This window comes from Elaeis guineensis, chromosome 11 (genome assembly GCF_000442705.2).
Source record: "Elaeis guineensis isolate ETL-2024a chromosome 11, EG11, whole genome shotgun sequence".
Taxonomy (NCBI): Eukaryota; Viridiplantae; Streptophyta; class Magnoliopsida; order Arecales; family Arecaceae; genus Elaeis; species Elaeis guineensis.
Window position 1 is genome coordinate 94,366,971 of NC_026003.2, and position 15,664 is coordinate 94,382,634.

Genomic DNA, 15,664 nt, shown 5'->3' on the forward strand with positions numbered 1-15,664 from the left:
TATGTTATGATAGAACACTTGTCATGGCACATCAAAAATTAATGATATTTCTTCTAATGGAGAACAAATAATAGTAAAGAAGATCAATCATATCAATTTAAAGATATTAGGCTGTTTTCAAGAATTAGCTAACCAATCTTTGTTTTTGGACGGTGCATTCAAAGCAAAATAAATAAATAATAGATAATATTCATCAGAAAATATCAACAAAGAACATAAAGAGATCAGCTCAAATAAAAAATTATAATAGCTTTTCAATAATCATAGGGATTTGTAAGTGGACCGGCAATGAAGATTGTATCTCTCGTACGAAAGAAGGGTTCATCTTCCTTCACAAGGATCTATCGTTGGATCATTTAATAATTATTTCAAAATCTATGCAGGTGGATGATGTTGCAAAATAAATTTTAATCATTCTTTCGTACTGCAATCCTTAACCCATAAGATATCCATAAATCGTGAATTTTATTATCCTAAGGTTAAGAATTTTATTGTAAAAGTCTATATTTTCATAAATTTTATAACCCATCTTACTTTTCATAAATAATAAAAATAATACATTATAAATCCCAAAAAAAGTAACAGATTCCATCCAAGGGTCTGATAAAACTCCATAAGATGCAATATGCCTTGGAATTACATATAAACTAGAGTTTCCATTGCAAGATTAGTTTCACTTGAAAACCTCATCCACCCAATCTTGAGTTCGTAGTCCTTCACAAATATAAATAATTCCAAGGCATCTTACATTCATATATTTTGCCGTCTCTTTCAATATCTGTTTTGCCATAAATAAATTACTTTTCAAATTACATTCATCCATACATATATATATATATATATATATATATATATATATATATGAAAAGAGCCTTCAAAGCATCCTGGCATGATGAGATCGTCTCGATTTAATGTCACGTAACATCATTTATGTCACGTATGACCAGTCACAAGGGACGTATCCCTGCTTGGTTTACTTGACGCGGAAAAGACAGCAGTAATGGCTAATTGTTTTGGAATGGACTATCTTTTCACTTAACTTGAGAGCAGATTATCGTCTACTTGACTTGGGGATGGACCATGATTTACTTGACTTAGAAATAAATTAATGTTTACTTGACTTGAGAATGGACTATAATTTATCTTTGACCTATAGAGGACCATTAATTACTGCATAAAATGCAGTTTTGATCTGTCGTAAAAGTGAAAGGCTAGTTTCCACTACAAATCTTGATGCCACACAACATAATTTGAGATTCCTGCTTTGTCAATTGTGAAATTCTGGATGAATCTCATAGTTCACGGTGTGATTAATATACCTGGGAATGTAATGCCAATTAAGTTTTCTTGTACAGCGCTGCTAAACCATTCCTCCACCGCATATAATTACAACGAATGGTTGTACTTGCATCCAAAAGTTGATACTAGATCACTAACCACACCAAAAGATAATGATGGGCTTGAAAGGTGACATTATGTTACTACGTATGAGGCATCGAAAAGTTAATGATTTTTTTTCAAACGGGGAGCAAACCGACCGAGTACTAGTAGAACCTTCAATTTTCCAACAATAACCATTAAAAAAAAAAAAAAATCTCATATATACCATATCGATATCACAAGCCCTGGGCTGTGTTGGAAAATCACCTTAATCTTTGTAAGAGATCTTATATATTTAAAACTGCCGCAAACTTTTTGAACAAATAAAAAAAAAAGAACTTCTTGAACAAAATAAAAGACACAAGTCACTAGAAAATAATAAAAATGCAAATTGTCCTATTCCAATGGGTTCAACGGGACGGAACTCACCGCAACATCCGCTCTTAATTTTTTTATGGAACATAGCATCGGCTCAAAATCCAGCAATTCCACTCTAACCAAAAATTATTAATAATAATAATAATTTCAGAAGATGGAATATACTTTGGAATTGCTTGACTTATAAAATGGAGCATGTAGATGATGAGAAGCCACCTCCTCTTGTAGCTTTTCCTCCCTTCTTCCCCATCTCTTTGGAGTGCTGTTCGTATCATGTTGACTGTGCTCCTCCTCTTGTGTCTCTACCTTTATGGTGGAAATGGTTCCATCATGGAGGGGAGCTGTACAGAGAGAGAAAGGAAAGCTCCGTTTGCGATCAAAGCAGACATCTACGATCCTGATCGGTGGCTCTCTTCTTGGAGGGGCCAAGATTGCTGTGGATGGAAAGGAGTGGGCTGCAACAATGTCACGGGCCATGTAGTAAAGCTCGATCTCAGATATCCATATGACTATCTTGACGAAATGTCATAGGAGTATGGTTATTATTTTCTTGAATCTATAAAATTTCTAAGTCCAAGTAAGGTAAATCCTTTTTTGCTAGACTTGATGCACCTGAAGTATCTGGATTTGAGCTTGAACAATTTTTTTGGAGCTCGTATTCCTAAATTCATTGGCTCCCTTGTGCATTTAGAATATCTCAACCTCTCCCATGCTGAGTTCAGTGGATCCATTCCACTTAAGCTTGGAAACCTCTCGCACTTGCACTTCCTTGATATTAGTTGGAATGGTTATTATTTTTATGATTCTGGATGGACCTCCTTACGTGCTGATAGCCTTCATTCACTCTCCAAGATCCCTTCTTTGCACTCGCTTGACTTGTGTTGTGTCAACCTCTTCAATGCAGCCAACTGGCTTCATGAGATGAACATGCTCCCTTCTCTATTGGACTTGCATTTGTCAGGTACTGGCCTCCCTAATTCATTTGCTTCTATATCACATGTTAACCTCACATCTCTCATCATGCTTGATCTTTCTTGGAATGACCATCTCAATGCTACCTTATCCTACTGGTTGTTCAATATTAGCAGTCTTGTGCATCTGAATCTTCAAGGGTATAACTTACTTGATAGGCTACTATTTGCTATAGAGAATTTACATAACTTGCATATCTTAGATTTGTCAAATAATCAAATTACTGGAGATATTTTCTCCAGCTTAGTAAATCTCAGCCACTTGGAACATCTACAAATGGTTTCAAACAGAATTAATGGAGAGATACCAAAAAGCATCAGGAATCTCCACAACTTGATGGAATTAGATTTGTCTGATAATCAAATTACTGGAGAATTTTCCCAAAACTTGAGAAACCTTAGCCACTTGGAACATCTACGTATGGCTTCAAACAAAATTTGCAGAGAGATACCAAAAAGCATCAAGAATGTCTGCAACTTGGTGGAATTAGATTTGTCAGATAATAAAAATATAAGTGGAGAGATACCAACAATCATTGGGAATCTCATCCACCTATAGACTCTAGATTTGTCAGAAAATAAGATTAGCGGAGAGATACCAGTAGTCGTTGGGAACCTCATCCACCTACAAACTCTATATCTATCAGAAAACAAGATCGGTGGAGAGATACCTGTAGTCATTAGGAACCTCATCCACCTACATACTCTAGATCTATCAGAAAACAAGATTAGTGGAGAGATACCTACATTTATTGGGAACCTCATCCATCTACAATCACTAATTTTATCATGTAATAAGATCAGCGGAGAGATACCAGATGTTTTCGACAAGCTTCACGGCCTACATAATCCGATGTTAAGTTCAAACAACATAATTGGGAAGATACCAAGATTGATAGGGAATCTATGTAAGTTGAATATGCTAGATATATCTGACAACAGCATTACTGGCGAGCTTGTAGATACCATAGAAGGTTGGTCTAAATGTGTCAAGAATAGATTGGATGGGAGACGCTTTCTACAAGGCTTAATATTTCTTTATGTGAGTTACAACCACTTAAGTGGGACAATCCCAGAGACTTTGGGTCAGTTGTCTACACTACAAGTGTTGTATCTTGGTTCAAACTCCTTTATAGGTCGTTTGACTGGAGCCCACTTTGCCAACTTTACGAGATTAGACAACTTGGATCTGTCTTACAACTCATTTGAAGTGAGCATAATGAGGATTGGATTCCTCCGTTTAATGCTTCATCAATTTTCATGTGCTCTTGTCACTTGGGATCAAAATTTCCAACTCGGCTTCGAACACAGAAAAATTTACAAGGACTATTGCTATGTGAAAATAACATTTCAGATGCTTTCCTACTTGGTTTTGGGATCTAAGTAATTTGTTTTATTTGAATGTGTCCCACAATAGCATGGCAAAGTGGCTACCAACTTCTTTGGTGCACCAGCAATATCGATACTTTGATGTGAGTTCCAATAACATTCATAGTCCAATTCCTGAATTAGATCCCCTTATCCTAGAAATCATGATACTATCCAACAACTCATTTTCTGGGCCTATTCCCTTGAGCTTCGCCAAAGCTACGAATCTTAGATACTTTATTTTGTCCCGTAACCATATTAATGGTAGCATCCCTCAATTCCTATGCAATCTATCTTCATTAGAAATTCTTGATATCTCCAACAATAACTTGTCTGGTGGCGTTTGGCTGTTCTGTAATGGTTTGGCTTCATTGAAAGTACTCGATCTATCTAACAATGAGCTATTTGGAGAACTTCATCACTATCCATACAAACCACGATACGGAACAATTGATTCCAAGGAGGACAATAAGTTAGAGCATTCTTTCGACTCAGTGGCATGTCCTGTTATGCTCCAATCATTTCATCTAAGAAATAATAAGCTCTATGGAAAACTACCTTCATGGCTGAAATATTGTAGACAATTGGTTGTTCTTGATCTTACTGAAAACAGATTCTCAGACAACCTACCAATATGGTTTAGAGAAAGCCTCAGATCACTGAGAGTTCTGTCTCTAAGGTTAAATTTCTTCGACGGTAGTATTCCAGTGCAACTATTATATCTTACTTCTCTACAAGTTTTGGATCTCGCTTGCAATAATTTTTCAGGTGCTTTGCCTCCATTGTTTGGAAATTTAAGTGCAATGAAGAGGACACAGAATGCAGAAAAACCAATGCTTACAGACTTCAATGCGTACTATACAGAGGGCTTAGTAATGACCACAAAAGGAATAGAAATTGAGTATACCAGTGTGCTCTCATTTGTAATGAGCATAGATCTCTCACGCAACAATCTTTCTGGGATAATTCCAATAGCACTGGTAAATCTCCATGGATTGTGTTTCTTGAATCTCTCTAACAATCACTTCACAGGAAAGATCCTGAAAAATATTGGTGCCTTGACACAGTTAGAATCACTTGATCTGTCGGTGAACAATCTCTCAGGCATGATTCCCTCAACTATTTCCTCCATGTATTATTTGAATCACTTGAACTTGTCCAACAATAACTTATCTGGAAGAATTCTATGGGGAAAACGATTACAAACATTCTATGATCCCTCTATTTATAGTGGCAATCCTGATCTTCATGGATGGCCTTTTCCATGGTGCTTTAATGGTGACCCTTCTAAAAGTCTATTTCAAAATGGAGGACAAGAGGAGGAACATAGAAATGGCGATGAGTCTGAAATGATATGGTTTCATGCTTGCTCTGCACTGGGTTTTGTTATGGGGCTCTTGGGGTTCATCTATGTGCTCATGATCAAACGAGCTATTAGGATTGCTTATTTCCACTTGATTGACATGACGTATGATTACATCTATGTGCAATCAGCAATAAGATTTGCCGAATTGAGTCCATCTTGCCCATCTTAATGGAACAATGGCCAAGGATAAGATTATCTCGTCCATCTCACACAATGGCTCAAGAAGAGGTGCTTGAAAACCAAGATGCAATGATTCTGAAATGACATGGCTTTATGCTAGTACTGCATTAGGGTTTTTAGTAGGGTTCCAAGTGTTCATCTTTTTTAAACATGTCCGTATTAGAAAGTGGGCATGCAGCTTTGTTTTTACTTTTTTTTTTTTTGGTGGGAGATGTGTGTCTGGCTCCCTATGTATACATGCAAGTATGGGTTTGTTATGCTACTAGCTTTGTTTACCATGTTTAAGTATAGACATATACATATTCATAGATAAGTTATCCAATTCTAAAAATGCAACCCATTTAGATTCCATCTTATCAAGTGAAAAAATCCCTTCACAAATGTGGAGAGATAATTACTAGCTAATTTGCCGCTTTCTTTAGAACACGAGTTTTCATTAATAATAGTTATCAAGGCATTAGGCATACCTACAATTGATAATGAAGATAAATTTTTTGAAACCCATATTGCACTGAAAGTTAAGAGTTTAGACCATTGAAATAGTAGTATATGTATTAAGAGAACCAAATGTTTGAAAGTATTTTATCACTCTTGAATTATAGACATGAAGATGTTCAATCTTGTGAAATAATTTTCCATGTTTAAGAGATGCAACTTAAAGAATATAAATGCTAGCTCTTTATGTGTAGCACATTACCATAGTCGACAAGCATCATGTTCATAAATATTTGTTAGCGAAACCAACTGCAAAAATTCTATAATCCCTCCATTTATAGTCTCAATCATGATCTTCATGGATGGCCACTACCATGGTGCTTTAATGATGTTCCTTCTAAATCTCCCTTTGAAACAAGAGCTAAAGAAGTGGAACCTAGAAATAGAAAACATCAAAATCATTGATGCTAACTACGATGTCCTATTGTGGGGATCTAGGGGTTTATCTATACACTCATGATGAAACGTATTGTTAGGATTGATCACTTCATCTCTATGCAATTGGCAATGAGATTAGCCAAATTGAAGCCCATCTTGATGAACGGATTGAAGCCAGGGATAAGGCCAAGAATTAATATTTTCTCATTAAAAAAGAAAAAACCAAAAACAAAAGGCCTAGCATTCATGGAGATTGTAACACATTTTAATTTGAAATGGTTATGCTCTTTTTTTTGAATGGAGGGATGTTATTGCAATAACCTTCTAAAGAGTTACCCATGTATGCACATTATCAGGAACCCAAAAGTACAATATTGGGAAACTTGCTTTGCCTATTGGTTTGTTTTGATATTTTATTCTTGTTGCCGCCCATAAGTGATCCATAATATTCTCTTTTTTAGATATTCCTTGCATTTAGATTTGTACCAATACATTGGTGGGGTCCTCTAGACCTCCTATGCCAACATGGATGGATTTAAAAAAATAATAATGAGAATCACAAACATTTACACCCATGTATATGGGCAACACAAGAAACCATGTTGCCATGTAAAAGAATGTGGATCAACATCCATCAATAAAATACCCACAGTGCGTTCTCGGGCCTTCGCCCCTAATTTTTTTTTTTACACACGTGGCAAATGGAGACATCCATATTTTACATCATACGTGGTAGATGGTGATGATAAACTGATGGTGGCAATCTACTGTAGCCTAGGACGGTATGAGGAGGCGGTGTCGGAGCAGGTGGTGGCGGCGATGTCGTGGGCCTGAAGGAGAGCACAAAGATCGGAGGGTTTCTTTAGTTCTGATTGACGTCTTTCCTTGAGATATGAGTTTTTATGCGATTTGTGGTGGTGTGAGTGGCAAAGGGCTAAGGAGGAGGCGGTGTCGGTGCTGGAGTGGGTGGTGGCGGCAGTGCTGGGGGCCAGAAGGAGAGCACGAAGATCAGAGGGGTTTCTTAGGTTTCGGTTGGGGTTTTTTCTCGAGCATATAGGTTTTTGTGAGAGTTGTGACGGTGTGAGTGATAGATGGCTGAGGAAGAGAAGGCGATGTTGGTGCTAGAGTGGGCAGTGGCGGCGGTGTTGGGAGCCGAAAGGAGAACACAGAGATCGAAGGAGTCTCTTAGGTTTTGGTTGTGGTTTTTTCTTGAGCTTACATGTTTTGTGCAAGTTTCGACGATGTGAGCGGTAGAGGACCGGAGAGGAGGAGGCAGTGCCGGAGTTGGAGCAGGTGGTGACGGTAGTGTCGAGGGCCAAAAGGGGAGCACGAAGCTTGGAGGGGTTTCTTAGGTTCTGATTGGGGTTTTTTCTTGAGCATATAGGTTTATGTGCGAGTTGCGGCAGTGTGAGTGATAGCAGGCCGAGGAGGTTGAGGAGGTGCCAGTGTTGGAGCGGGCGGTGGTGGTGGTACCGGAGGCCAGAAGGAGAGCATGGAAATTGAAGGGGTTTCGTAGGTTCTGATTGGGGTTTTCTCTCGAGCATATGGGTTTTTGTGCAAGTTGTGGCAGCAGCACAGAGGAGGGTCTCGTGGCGGCTGGCGAAGGCAGCGAGGAGGCGGAGGGCGGTGGGGAGGCCATCGGCGAGGGAGAGAGAGGAGGTAGAGGCTAATTAAGAAAAAATCCACGCATTGCATGGATTATAAGCCAGTTATTCTTTATTTTGAAATGTAAACTAGAATATTATTGTAACCATTTTAAATCCCACATACACTTTATTGTGTTTTAAAAATCATGATTGCTCAACTTATTGAAATTTACTTATTAAGATGCACCTGAATTCTTACTTGCAAACTTGTCTTGCACTAATTAAACATAATTGCTCTTGTTATTTTTTTTATATTTTTATTTTATGTTATTTCTACTCTCTTGGTAACTAGTGCACCTTATTGCAGATTATCAGTGCTGGTATGTAATCCATAGTCTTCATCACTACTAAATCCTTTGATCTTAGCAAGCTATTTTAGAACTCCTTTTCAAATAATATATCTTAACTTTTTGGGTAAGGGTCAAAGATTTCATCTTGACCGAGAGAGATTTACTTTGTTTTAATTAGTATCGAGCACCCCCATATGATATGTATAAAAATTTTGATCTTGTTGACTCATGCAATATAAACCAAAATATAAATAGGTTGGTATTTGTCAATTACTTTTTATCTTTTTAAATAGATTTTTTTTAATAGTAGATTTTTTTTAAAATCAATGCTCAAGTATAGTTGTAACAAAAATATATACCGTTAGGACAGGAATCTAATATCTTGGTCCTATTGATATTGGACGAGCTCTTAAAAGATCACTATTTCCTTAAAAAATTCTTTAGCTAAGATAAATTAAAATCTTTTTCTTTTTGCTAAGATAGAAAATTCATTCAGAATGAGTATGAATACAACCTAAAGAGCTAGAAAGAAGGATATCCCGAAATGACATCGATAAAAGAGATAAATCAATCCAATTGCACCCTCTAGAATGATCAACTACAAAATTTGCAATCCAGTTGGCTACAAAATTCACCTCCTGATAGATATATCTGATGTCAATAGAGGCGCATGCTGCTAGAAAACTCTAGATGTTCCGAACCAATAGATTGGAGGAAGTAGCACCGCCACCCACGGATCTAGCTCACGATCATAGCCGAATCACCTTCTACCACTAATCGATCAACTCCAAGAACCAGGTGCATGAACGAGATGCACTCCCATGTGGCTCGAAGCTCCACACTGAGAATGGAGGTCCATGGACTCTACCAGCTACAATGAATTCAGAGTCCGAGCCCCTAATCACGAAGCCTGCTCCACTACTGCCACTAGTCACACTGTCATCAAAATTACCTTGACCAAGGTGGGGGATGGAGGCTCCCAGATGATATAAATCCTACAAGGCAATGCAAGAGTCACTACAAAAAAAGAAAGTTTTTACGATTAATTTATTGACGACAGAAATATTTTCGTCGCCAATAAGACTATTTACGATGAAAAATTAAATTCATTGTTAATAATTAAATATTTATGATGAAAATTAGTTTTCATTGCAAATAGCTTCATATTTACGATGAAAAAAATTTAATCACAAATACTAATTATTTATGATAAAATTAATCATCATAAATAATAAAATATTTATTTTAATTTTAAATTTTTAAATATTCATATTGAAAATAGTTTCATCATAAATAATATAAATATTTATGATGAAATCTTATTTTTCATTGCAAATACTAATTATTTATGATGAAAAATTTTCATCACTAATATTTAAAAAAAATAAAAAATTTTAAAAATTAAAAAATTAAAAATTATTTGTGATAAAAATATTACATCATAAATAATAAGTATTGGTGATGAAAATTAAATTTTCATTGTAAATACCTCATTATTTAAGAAAAAAGTTTATCATCGCTTACGTAAAAAAAAATAAAAAATTTTAAAAATTTAAAAATTACATATTATTTGTGACGAAAATATTATGTCGCAAATATTGAGTATCAGCGACAGAAAGTCATTTTCCATCATCAATACTCCATTATTTATGATGAAATTTTTTGTCACAGATAATGAAAAAAACTAAAAATTTAAAAATTACAAAATATTTGCGACGAACAAATTTATGTTGTAAATAATCTATTATTTGTGATGAAACTTTTGTTTTTCATCGAAAAATCACTGATTATTTACGATGAATATTTTTCATCGCTAATATGTAAAAAATAAAAAAATTTTAATTTTCAAAAATGATACTATTAACGATGTAAAAATTTTTATCGTAAATAATCAAGCACATTTACGATGGAAGAATGAATTTTCATCGCTAATAAACCTATTATAAAAATTTAAAAATAAAAGATAATTTGTGATGAAAATTTTTCATCTTAAATAATCTACTATTTGTATTGCTAAATCGAATATCTGTTACAAAATCGTTACTTATTTACGATGAATACTTTTCATCATCAATATTTAAAAAATAAAAAAATTTAAAATTTCAAAAACTAGACTATTAGCGATGGAAAATAAGATTTTGATCGCTAATGCCTTTTTTACAACAAAATGTTTCATCGCTAATATTTAAAAAAATTTAAAATTTTTAAAAAACTTTCTTATTGAAGGATTTTTAGATATATTATAGTAATTTTTTCTATATTTATAAACATAAATATTAGATAGTTTTTAAAAAATAATATGTGCACAAAAAAAGTATGTACAATATTAAGATGAATATGTAGTTATATAAGAAAAAAATAGAATTAAAATGAAGTTGTTCATAAAAAAATAAAGATAACATCAATTAAGATCAAGTTTTAGAGAATGATGATTTTAGATACTTCAGATATATAGAATACAGGCCAAAGTATATATGCGTCCATACAAATGAGTGATTTATATATAAAAACAAGAAGATACAACAAACAATATATAGATAAAGTGGTAAGAAAAGAATTGATATTTAATATCTCTAAACCAAGTGAAATAATGAAATAAAGAAAAAAGATTTATATACTCGATCCTAATGAGTTTGGGATCATAGCTTAGTTGAGTTGAGATGAGGTGAGTTGTATATTTATAAAAATAAACATGATGTTACTTCTCTATAAAAAAAATAAATGCTAATGTAGTACAAGGAGAAGAGTCCTCCACATTGTTAAATTTTTGATATAATAATGTGAATTGAACCCTTCATGATTTTTATCAATAATTGACTTAAATTGTGATTCATTTTAAATTGAGTATTTTATCTCTAGCGAGTAGAGTTATTTGTACTAAAAATATTCCAATAATTACATACAATTTTTAGCAGATTAGTAATTTACAATAAATTTGTAAATAAAGCCATGCCTTTTGTAGGAGCAGTAATGATTGTGCATCTACTTTAATAAACAAGTTAATTATTTCCTGTAATGCCACAATAGCCATGCACTTATGTTTATATATAATATATATAAATATATCTACACATCAATTTAGCAGGATCTGATAAGTCTTTTGAACGAGATTCTAGATTATTAAATATGTTATATAAATTTATAAATATATATATATATATTATATATGTATGTATATATATATATTATTTTTCTATAGAAGCATCATATTGCTCATGCTTTTTTCATCGTAAATTTTTTCAAAAAATGAAAATTTTTTTCAATAATTATTAGCGATGAAATAGCTTTTCCGTTGCTAATAAAGTAATTAACGATGAAATTTTTTCTTTCGTCGCAAATAATATTTTTGTGGGAGGAAATTTTTTTTCGATGGAAATTTTTTTTTTGGCGGAAAGTATTAGCGACGAAAATCATTTCCATCGTTAATAAGATTATTAGCGATGAAATTTTTTTATTTTATCATAAATTATTTTTTTTTGAAATTATTAGTGACGAAAATTTATTAGTAGCGATGAAAATTTTCGTCGCTAATATGTCGCGTCCCGTCAAGTCCCATCTGAAACCCATTTTTTTCTCTGATGCCCCCCACTCCAATTTTGCGCGCTCCCCCTCCTTCCCCTGTGTCCCCCTCTCTCGGCTGCCGCATTCGTCACTGTTGCTGTCGCCATCGCCATCCTCCGTCACCATCGCCGTTGCCGTCGCTGTCCTCTGATAAGGTAAGCTATCTTTTTTTTTTTTGGTGTGTTCTTGGGCCACTGGTGGGCCGTCGGGGATGGGGGAGTCACCGGCGGGGATGGTGATGGGCCGGGCCGACAGGGACGGGGCCAGGCCGGTGGTGCCTACGTCCATCGTCGGTAATCATTTTTGTTTTTGGTCTTTTGTCGGGCCACCAGGTCGGCGTGGATGGTGCCGTGGTCAGGTCGAGCCGGCGTGGACGGATGGGTCGGGTCAGGCTGGGTTGAACCAGGTCGGGCCAGCATGGATGGGGTCAGGGCCAGCGGGGATGGGGACGGGGAGGTGGCGGGTTGGGTCGGGCCAGGGTGGATGGGTGGGCCGGGCCGGGTCAAGCCATAGTGGATGGGGTCGGGTCGGCGTGGACGGTGTCGGGCCAGTGGAGACGAGGCCAGACCGAGTCGGGCCTGGCCAGGTTGGGCCAGGTCAGACCGGCTCGGGTCAAGGTCGAGTCGGGTCCGAGTTGGGTCGGGGCCTGCTGGGATGGGTCTGGGTCGGGCCATGGCCGGCGGGGATGGGGCCGGGGCTGGGGCCGACGGGGACAGGGACGGGGCGTGCTGGGTTGGGTCGGGTCGGCATGGAGGGGGCTGGTGGGGATGGGGATGGGGACGGGGTCGGGCCGAGCCGGGTCGGGTCGGGTCGGGTCGGGCCTGGCCAGGCCGGACTGGGGCAGGTCGGGCCAGGACCTGCGGGGATGGATCCGGGTCGGGTCGTGGCCGGTGGGGATGGGGTCGAGGTCGGGACCGGCGGGGATGGGGCTAATGGGTTAGGGTCGGGCCAGCTGGGCCGGGTCGAGCCGGCGTGGAGGGGGTCGGCGAGGATGGGAATGGGGTCGGGGATGGGGCCGGGCTGGTCTGGCAGGTCGGGTCGGGCTGGGGCCTACGGGGATGGGTCCGGGTCGAGTCATGTCCAGCGGGGATGGGGTCGAGGCTAATGGGTCTGGGTCGAGTCGGGGCCAGCGGTGCGGGGGGCCGTCGGGGATGGGGCTGGGCCGGTGGGGATGGGGATGGGGCCGGAGCCGACGAAGATGGGGAGATGCATATTATTTGATTAATTATATTTATTGTATATTATTTTTTAGTGTTACTACTAAAATTATTTAATTAATTATTTATTTTCACTAACACAATGCACATTGCTGTTACTTGTTACAATTTAATTATTTTATGTGCTATTTTGTATGCTGCTAAAATTATAAATATAAAAAGTATTTTTATTTTAAAGAAAACTCTATTGAAATTTTTGATGAAAAAATTTCAATACGAAGTTATTCTTTTTTGATAAATTAGAAATTCATCTTTGAATGCATATTCAAAGATGGTAGTTAAATTGTATTGAGCCATAGATTTTCGTTCAAGAGTCGATCTTCATCGAGATCGAATCTTGGATGTCCCGTATTCGGGTTTTTTGAAAAAGTAATAATAATATTGTTGTTAATAGTTAATATTTTATTTCATTATGTGGTATTCAGTAGTTATCTGTCCATTATTTTTTGGGTATATGGTGGATAGGGTGCATAGGCACCATATTCACATCGTATACTTGAAGAACCATGGGGAGATGCTGTCGAAATTTTTATAAAAATGAGATGAAATATCTACTAATAACAATAATAAAATTATTACTTTTTTGAAAGGGATAGGGCCACACCTATTAGTAATAATTTGAAATGGATAGGATCATGTATTTTTACTTCATTAATTGATGGAAGGATATTTTCTATGTTACCGTTCAGTCTGTATTTTGGTTGTTAATAAATACCACTGATACCACTGAGCTTTTTTTTGATTGTTAATGATTTTGTATTTATTGTTAGATGGATATCAACAAAAATTAAATGAATGCTAGAGATATTTTTTTGCCTGAAAATCGAAAAGGCGTTCGAGATTTTATTGAGTTTGCACGGCATAAGACTGACAGTGCTAGTCGAATAAAGTGTCCATATAGAGATATGTCAATTTGATATATCATCACATAATATTTGTTGAGGAGCATCTGCTATAGTATGGTATGGATAAGAAGTATACTTGTTGGATATGGCATGAGGAGGGTGATCTGAATGAAATGGTGTGCAATGATGATGATACTAAAGATGATAGTGATACTGCTGGACCTGTCGAACATAGTGGTGTAGAAGAATTATTAGATGATTTACATCAAGGTACTTGTTCAAATGTACACATGAGTACTACTGTATTTGAAAGCAATTCTAATCATAAACATAATATCCGACTTGAGGTAGAAGGAACTTTTGAACAGTTTGCAAACTTGTAAGGGATGCATGAGAGCCACTCTATCCAAATTATACAAAGTTTTTCAAGTTAGAGTTTTTGATAAAATTGCTTCATATTAAAACTGTGAACCAATGGAGTCAAAAGTCATTTGATCAAATTTTAACATTGATTAAAGCAGCTCTTCCCGATGGAGAGAGACTTCTAAAATCATATTCTGAAGCAAAAATATATATGCGAAAAATGGGACTTGGCTATATTCCTATACATGCCTACAAAAATGACAGTATATTATTTTATAAGGATAACGAAAAAGCAACTGAATATCCAAAATGCAGTGACCTTAGATACAAAATCGATAATAAGAAAGCAAAGAAGATACCTCAAAAGATTTTAAGATATTTTTCATTGATTTCAAGACTTCAAAGGTTGTATATGTCTACAAAGATAGCTGAAAAAATGAGATGGCATTATGAGCAGTGGGTTCCGGAGGAGAACATACTTAGCCACCCGGCCAACTCTTTAGTGTGAAAAAACTTTGATGCAAAGCATCCACACTTTGCGAGTGACCCGCACAATATCCAGCTTGGTCTAGCAACAGATAGATTTAATCTCTTTGGCAATTTGAGTACCTCTTACAGCATGTGGCCTGGATGGTAGTTGTATATAATGTGTCATCTTGGAAGTACATGAAAGAACCATTTATTTTTATGTCACTATTGGTTCTGGATCCGAAAGTATCAGATAATAAAATTGATGTATATCTACGATCTTTAATCGATGATCTGAAGGAGCTATGGAAAAATGGGATACAGATATATGATTCTGTGAGTCGAAGTAATTTTAAGTTGTATGCTTCGATTCTATGGACCATAAATAATTTTTTTGTATATAAAAATTTATCTGGATGGAGTACCAAAGGATATCTTGCATGTCCAATATGCAATAGGGATGCATCCTCCTTATATTTAAAGCACGGACGGAAAATATGTTTCATGGGTCATCGGCGGTTTCTTCCTGCTAATCATTCTTGAAAGATCCATTATAACCAATATTTTGATGGTAAGTCCGACCGACGTCCGCTACCTAAGGAGTTAAGTGGAGCAAAAATTTTAGAATAACTTGAAGTCATTGAAAACGTCAAATTTGAAAAAACATTGGATACTCGCAAGTGGAAGCATACTGAAGCTGAGCTGAATTGGAAGAAGCGAAGTATCTTTTCAAACTATCGTATTGGAAGCAGCTACTA

The 15,664-nt window shown here is 36.5% G+C and overlaps 1 pseudogene; it reads left to right on the forward strand.

Annotated features, from left to right (window-relative positions):
* The first annotated feature begins 2,031 nt into the window (after positions 1-2,031).
* On the forward strand, positions 2,032-5,632 carry LOC140852393 (uncharacterized; annotated as a pseudogene).
* Positions 5,633-15,664: the final 10,032 nt, after the last annotated feature.